Below are 8,144 nucleotides of genomic sequence, written 5' to 3' on the forward strand. Positions count from 1 at the left end.
GGGATTTGTAGTGTTACAGATTCATTTACACATACTTTTGGCAACTAATCTCCACTTTAGAATAAGAGAACTTTGAAATAAAAAAGATGGAAGCAACACTGACATTGAGTGAGCTGAACTGAAAGTTGTAGGATGTTTCTATTTGATGACCGAACGTACCTTCCGAGGGTATCGTTTTGCTATCTGTGGCCCGCGGCGCTCGTATGACGTCCAAAGTTGCAAACCCTGGCTCGTTGGTCTAGGGGTAGGATTCTCGCTTTGGGTGCGAGAGGTCCCGGGTTCAAATCCCGGACGAGCCCTTCCCTGGTTTACTGGCCTTGTGTCTCTGCTTTGCTGGGAAATCAGAGAATGATTGAATCAATGACTATAACATTGAATGCATTTGGAATCAAACTCCAAAATTGGGAAATACAGCTCAAACCTCCAACACTCATTCTGAAGTTGCTTCAAGTCCTTCTTAAATGAATTTCTTATCTGGAATTTGAAAGACAGATTCATGCATAAATACCTGTATCATGTAAGCACATCCTCTGCAGTATTATCTAAAGCAGTTTTGGTATTTGTTCTATAAATCCAGATTGAAACGCTTCAAGTCAATGGTAGAAAAATGGAGATATAGACCTGTTCTGTCTTAAAGTTGGGCTTCTTGATAAAATGTGATGTGAATTGGTGGAACCTGGCCGTGAGTATTGACTCATTGGTCTCAGGAGTTTTTGTGGGCTGTTCAGTGTATGTGCCTAATAACTTCACTCATGTTGAGTGAAGGGAGAGCCAACTCCAAACAATATAGGCTCATTGCTCTGGAAAAGTCAAAGAAGAAAGAAAGCAATCACAAATTCCCAGGATTCCATGGCTACATCAGCTGTCCGCGCACTCTCACGAAACGCAAAAAGTCCACCTTTTGGCTCGTTGGTCTAGGGGTATAGACGTTCTTTTATTCCTGCAGCTATCAGACTTTTTAACAACAGCTGTTGAGTGCGCTTTTTTAGTTGTTTTATGTGTCTTTACTTGTTGTGGTGATTCTTTGTGTGTTTTTATGATGGACTGTTTCTTGTTTCTTAGTTATTTTTAGCTCTTATTTATTTATTATGTGTTTGTCTATGTGTTCGTTATGTGCTGTGTGGATGACCAGGTGGCATTTAATTTCCCCATTGGGGATTAATAAAGTCTCTCATTATCATTATTATCGCATTATGATTCTCGCTTAGGTCCCGGGTTCAAATCCCGGACGAGCCCTCCTACTTTAAGAAACCTATACGGAAAGCTTTTTGGTTAATGTTGGGTACCTTCCTTGATCTCAAATTTCTCTCTTTGCTCACCCAAATTGTTAATTAAGAATCTATAGGAAAATAAACTATCACCTCATTTGGAATACAAACAAAAAGGTGATTGTAGATTTTAGGAGGAGCAGCAGTCAGCTGAACACCGTCTCCATCCTCGGCGAAGAGGTGGTTGAGGATAACAGATACCTGAGGGTTCACCTGGACAGCAGACTGGACTGGAAATGCAACTCTGAGGCGGTCTACAAGATGGGACATTCAGTAAACTATTCCTATAACTGTATATATGCAAACTGAGTTGGCATGGGTTGGTGCACTAAACACATGTTACAGAGTTTAATATTTCTGCATCTTTTAGTAAAAACAGTAAAGAATGAGTGTATATTTCCAGCCAAATAATTATTGGCATAATAATAACTATGCCAAACCTATTGGCGGCAGTGTAGGGAAAGGAATAAAGCCATGCAAGCCAATCAAAATCCTCAGAATCGAGGACTTTCCTCATGTGAAGACGGAGATAACGCGAGCCCCGTTTACACGATAGGAAGACGCAGATATTTTCCTGCGGTTTGGCCTCTCATTTACACCAAAACCCCGTTTTTATCACAGAAAACGATTATTTCTAAAACCTCCGGCCAAAGTGGAGATTTCTGATAACGCCGGTTATGTGTTGCTGTGTCAACTGGGAGAAACAGCGTTTTAGGTTCTTAAACGTCACATTATGCGCCAGAAAATGCTTAACGTCATGCGAGCGCCTTATGTTTACAGTTTGTTTGGCTACTGATCAGGATTATCATGGATGATGTTAAAGTTCTACTAATTTTTACATTTGTGCAAACGATTCTGGCCTTATTGCATTTGCCACCCCAAACCTGCTCGCACAGTTCAAAATAGAGGAGCACCACTCTTCCGTGGCCGCTCCTGCATCCAGTATCCACTGACTGTCTATATTTCCCTCTTATTGCCTTCAGTTTTGTTGTGATATTTGCTCGCGTTATCTCCTCATTCACATGAGGAAAGTCCTCTGAGGATTTTGATTGGCTTGCATGGCTTTATTCCTTTCTCTACACTGCCGCCAATAGGTTTGGCAGAGTTATTATGGCGCTTGACGGCGTATTTATGCGGGTTGATGTAAATTACAATTTTTTTGAAAACGATGTTCTGTGTACGATGTTATTATTGAAAACGGATGGGGGGAAATATTCGTTTCTCTAAATACCTGGCTATGTGTAAATGTGGCCTAAGACTACGTGTCAACTCGTGGACAACTATGTTAGTCCATTGTTGCCAGTTAACTGCAGCCTTGCATTTTTCAGCAGCAGCTGTTACCGCTGAGCAATCAGTTCCCTCTGCACTGAGGATCATATGAAAGCAGCTCCTGCAGCTTCAGGTTAGTGTCACAGGGCTCTGAACTTTGTGTTAGTGCAGTTTGTCAGGAGCAGGTCCCAGGCAAGCTTTAATTATATTGCACCAGAATGAGGTGAGTAACTTCTAGTCTATCCCAGTGCTTCTAAGTGGTGGCACTGAACCTCTGCTGCCTTAAATGTCTGAGGCAAGCAGAACCTCATTTGGTCGCAGCATTACACTATGAATATACAGTTAAGCTCAACAGGACTGGGCATGTTAAGGGAAGGAGGTGGTTGGACCCCACTGGACTCTAAATGTACTCAGAACTTCATATGATGTCCCTGTTTTGCAGGGTTTTGTGGATTTCTTGTGTGCTGATTGGAAGCATCGCCTGCATTCCTGCACAAAGCGGTAAGCTGATCCCAATCAAATCTCAGCAACTAAAAACAGTTTAAATTGACTTGGGGTGTAAATGGAAGGCTGGTCTTAATTCTGTTTCCTCACCCATGTATTCAGTTTATGGGCAAGATCTATCTAAGCCAACGTATCAGAAACAAACTGGAACCAGTGGTTCTGGAGCACAGCAGCATGGCGCTCAGGGAGGTCAGTCTGGAGCTCCTGGCAGCAATTACCAGTTTGAAGATAGGAGCTGGAGCCTTTCATCTGACACCAGCGGCGAGGACGAGCCAGTCTTCACTCCTGTGGCTGACGAGGATCAAGTCTACACTTACAAATCTCGGTCCCGCTACAACAAGAAGCGTGTGCTGTTCAGCCAGTTCCGCTACACCCCAACAGAATCTGAGCCAGACCACGGCAAAACATCTCAGTACAAGGTTCAAGTTCAGAGCGGCTTCTGAGGATCTTTCTGGTGAGGCTCATTTTACTCTGCATGTGTGCTCTCTGTAGCTGCTGGTAGTTGACCGACTTTCTTTGTCTTGCAGATCTGCATATTCTAGAGGCATCGCTGCTGCTACCGCTTGAATAAATGGCTTTAACTTGAATACCTTGTTGTTCCATCAAATGGCTCCTAGCCATCTCTGGGTCATCCAGTTGTGGGTTGGAGGGGATAGTTGAGGGCCTGACAGGTTGACATGACTTAATCCTATAAATAAGGTGTTGGCATTAATTTAAGGACAGTATCTGCTCAAAGATGAGCTTGTGACGGTCTCGACGGCTTCAGCTTGGAATGCATTCCCAACTAAAAAATGGCTGAAAAGCCAACTGCAGCTCTCTGACAGCAGTGGGTAAAGGTGTGGCCTTGAGCTCTATCAGAAGATTACACTGCTGCATATTGAGCTGAGGGGGAAACCTTTACACTGTGTAGCAATCCTCACCCTACAGCTCTGGGTAAGAGCAGACCCATCAGATGCTGGGGCCATGTGAAACCTGGACTGTATTTTCTGCAAGTCCATGACCGAGGATGGCTTCATATCTTGTGTGGTTGCAAAGGTCTTGTACTCTGAATACTTGTAATGAAGCTTGAGATTCACAAATCAAAAGGATGTGGCAGCTACTTTTAGTGAAGTGGCTTGGAAACCAAATTTATAGGCTCAATTAGTGATGTGGCGTTTGAAGCGAGGCCTCGGAGCATGTGTCGAGCAAAAAGGGGCGAGCCAGATGAAGCGTTGGTTCGAGGCTTGTATCGTTTCCATAAAAATCACGTGACTGATGACAAACGAGGCCTCGGATTCAGTGTACACGTCACTGATTCATTTTGAGCGTCACTATTGCATAAAAAGGGTTTGAACCTTGCGGCACTTCGAGGGTTTTGAGTTGGCGTTTGGTATTGGTGAGAGGTAGAGTGTGCGTTGTATCAGAGTTAGTGGTTCAGTTATTATATCAGTCATATCATCTATTATTATTGTACTGCATTAGAATATATCGTAATTAGGTTAGAATAGTGTTAGAATAGTTATATAGGATATGAACCCTCGTTTTTCACGGGGGTTGCGTTCCAAAAAGAACCCGTGATAGGCGAAATCCGTGAAGTAGTAACCTTTTTTTTTACAAATAACTACTGTACTGTAAAATAATAATTTTAATCAATACGAACTGAAGGCTTCAAATTGCGGAGATCAGCACCGCGACCCGAGTCATTGGATTAGAACGGGAGAAAATGATTATGAAAAAAAAATACAAAGTAGGCTACAGTAGGACAAATAGTGACTCGCGTGTATTTCACTGCTCTTCTGACTGAGCCGCTGCATCCTGACTCAGCGTTTTTTTTCTTCTAAAGCCCGCGGTGCAGTGTGTGTTTTTTCGAGAGAAGAACATAGTTATCGGTAGTTGCTGTCGCTCTTTTTTCTTCTGGGCATATTAAACCGCAACGTTATTGACACACATTTTTTAAAATAAAAACCAATAACTTATATTTGTCTTGTTGCCCATACTGCTCTGTTACAGTTTATTCCTGACTCCCGGTCCCATAAGCACTTTCATACTCCCAGTTCCATAAGCACTGTAGTCAGTGTACATCATTGATATATTTCATTCGAGTGATCAACACCATAGCACTCAATAATACTTCCATATATGCAGTTTTCACACATTTATTTTCATTGAGACACAGTGACAACAATTGTTTATTTTATATTGCAGGATGCTCTAACTCAGGGTTAATTTAGTCTGTCATATATTCCTTTTGCACAGCAGGTGTCACTAGAGAGACCATTTCAATGAGGCTTCGGGTAATGAACCTTTTGGCGAACCTTTGGGCTGGAAAGCCTCATTGGTTCACAAAGCCTCATTTTGCCATCACTAGGCTCAATGTTGTCACTTACCATGTCACTACCTGGAAGTAAGTTGGCTCAGGTGGTGGGGGCAAACATCTAGTGGAGGACCCTGTTCATGACATCTTAAACACGAAGCATTTTTTTTTTCTTCATATTATTAAATCTATACATTACCATTGAGGTTGGGTCATGGAAACTGAAAGGAGCTTCTCAGCCTCAATTGTAGAGGTGTGGCCAGAAGGTCATCATTGCCTATCAGGACAGTAGCATAGGACCTGCTTGTGAATATTAGCATGTAGGGAAAATTAAAGCTGAAGAAAAAGGCCTTTTGTGTTTGGTTGTTCAGGAGGTTGACCTGAAGCAGGTACCAGGTGGCCAAAAGGGCTACATCATCAGTAGCTGCTCAAGCTAAAATTCAGGTATGGGAAGAATTTGTCATCTGTTCCCATTTCTTTAGTTGCATCTATAAAATAACAGTTTGACATGCATGAAATAGCATTTTTGCAGAAAAAAGGTGATTCCCTGAGATGCATCTGTACCTTCAGCTGTTCAATGAAGCCTCATCAGAAATGGTCTCCATGGAAGGGTGGCTGTAAAGAAGCCGTTCTTAAGGAGGGGAAACGGGGAGAAAAGGCTGAGCTATGCCTAATGACACAAGAAGTGGACTGAAAATCAGTGGCATCAGGTCTGATGGAGGGATGAATCCTCCCCAGAGCCCGGGGAGGGTTAGAATAAATATGTTAAATAAATGAATAAATCCAACAACTCTCGTGGATTCTGTTCATTACATCAGATTTTACAGATCGAACATCTATTTTGTTTTACATTTGGATGCAAGAAGACGAGCCAGGTGTTGGAATATATTCAGTTAAGTTGTGAGCTGTACAACCACACAGTGGACTGTGCACAAAAGCATTCACTATCCTGTCTGGAACATGAACAAACATGTCTGAATAATACTGGGCATAATGCAACATCAAATGTTCCATCTATATGTGAGAATCAGATGTCTTACCTGGTCGTCCCTATAGCAAATGTCCCTAATTGACATAATTAAAAGAAAAACTTCTGTGAACTTGTTTCCACACTTTAAGTCACTCACATTGTTAACTGCAGGTTGCAGTTTAAATATGAATATGATTAAGTCTGGTCTTTGTTGGATTTTATGTTTGTTGAAATTACAGCAATACTATGTAACTTCTCAAAAAGCCCATTATGGAGCTCCCCCTACAGGCTTGGAGGTAATGTCCGGTCTCTTGCTTTGTCGGCCTCTCTCTTTCTCTTCCTTGCTTCATCAGTCAACGTCTTCTTCTGTTTCTTCGGTGCCTCTCCTATATGGATCGTGCTGACAATGTTGCGCTAGCTTAGCCTTATACTTGGGAGCGTGAGAGGGGTCTATTTGTTTTTGCGGTAGGTGTGCCAGAAAGCAAGTCAAAGTACTTCCTCTCAGCTCCCGGGCCGGTCCAGCAAAGTTACATAGCGCAGTTATTCCAACTCAGACCCCCGAAGGGCATAGGAGACAAGCCAATCGTAATATTAAAACTCATTCTAGCCGCACAATTTTTTTCAAGCTGTTATTTTAAGGTAGAAATGTTACATAGTATTGCTTTAATTATGAGGACAGATGATGTGAACTACTGTAACAAATGTTAGTTTTCAGAATTAAAACAACTTGGGCATATAAATATTCTCATTTTCATAATTAAATATGAAGTTCAGGTGTGACGTCAACATTTTACAGTAAAAAAAAGACTTTCTCAGAAACTTAGACCCATATTAAAAAAGAGCATTATTCAAATAGACGCATTTTCCCTTTTAAATGAGTTAAAAATGTAACTTTAACTTCAGTGTATTTTCAGTACAGTTCCACCTCACTGATGGCTGGTAAAGCCTCCACAGTACAAAGAACAGAAAACAGTCGCCTACAGACTATAAAGTGCTCAAATGTCACATTTCCCATGTTGGAAGTTTGTTGTGTCACAGGGAGTCTGTGGGAGTTTGTGGTTGTTCTCACAAGGCAACAAGTTTTCAGGAGGAATGATGGAAATCCACAGAAATTGTCAAGACAAATTTGAGAAACACTTCCAGATATGAACAAAATGATGGCACAAGGTGCTTTAAACATTTAACCTCTGTTATGTCCTGTTTAATCAAGTTCATCTGAAATAAATCTAAGATCTCCTCCATATCACTTAATAAAAGAGCAGCTCTGCATCATGTTGTCTCACGTTTCTACATCTCAGCTCAGATATTAATCTGAGCTTTAAACATCTCAGAGTGCGCAGAAGGCAGTTAGCGTGACTTTAGTAAGAATCCACCCTCTGCTATGTTCCAAACACATCCATGCTTCAAGATCCTCTGAATGAGAGAGCTGCAGAGTTCCTTATTCCTGCCAAGGAGTCAACATTATTTTAGAGTTATTTCCAGAACTCAGCAGGTTAACTTACTAAGACTCCAGTCTTATGTCACGCTGAGCTCACTTTTTTCCCCTTGAAGCCCAACTAGCAGCTCCCACTAGTGAAGTGGACAAGTGATGTGTTGGACCCCAATTTCATGACTGTGACGTGTTTGTGACGTATTAGAACTGAGGTTATAACCTGGAGTCCTTCAGACCAAATCTCTGTCACTCCCCTCACACTCCCCAGCCAGAGATTAGGGGCCCACAGTGATCTGCAGGACTTTGGTCCAGATGTTTAACACCGTATCTGACCAAGCGTAATTCACCTTCTTTAAAACATCCCATGTTCATTCCTCACATGTTGCAACAAACCTTTTTAAATATCAG

At 41.9% G+C, this 8,144-nt stretch overlaps 1 non-coding gene across 1 annotated transcript; it reads left to right on the forward strand.

Annotated features, from left to right (window-relative positions):
• Positions 1-227: 227 nt before the first annotated feature.
• On the forward strand, positions 228-299 carry trnap-ugg (transfer RNA proline (anticodon UGG)). The gene has a single exon. It is a non-coding gene; the product is annotated as a tRNA-Pro (tRNA).
• Positions 300-8,144: the final 7,845 nt, after the last annotated feature.

The sequence above is a fragment of the Odontesthes bonariensis genome, chromosome 2 (assembly GCF_027942865.1).
Source record: "Odontesthes bonariensis isolate fOdoBon6 chromosome 2, fOdoBon6.hap1, whole genome shotgun sequence".
Classification (NCBI taxonomy): Eukaryota; Metazoa; Chordata; class Actinopteri; order Atheriniformes; family Atherinopsidae; genus Odontesthes; species Odontesthes bonariensis.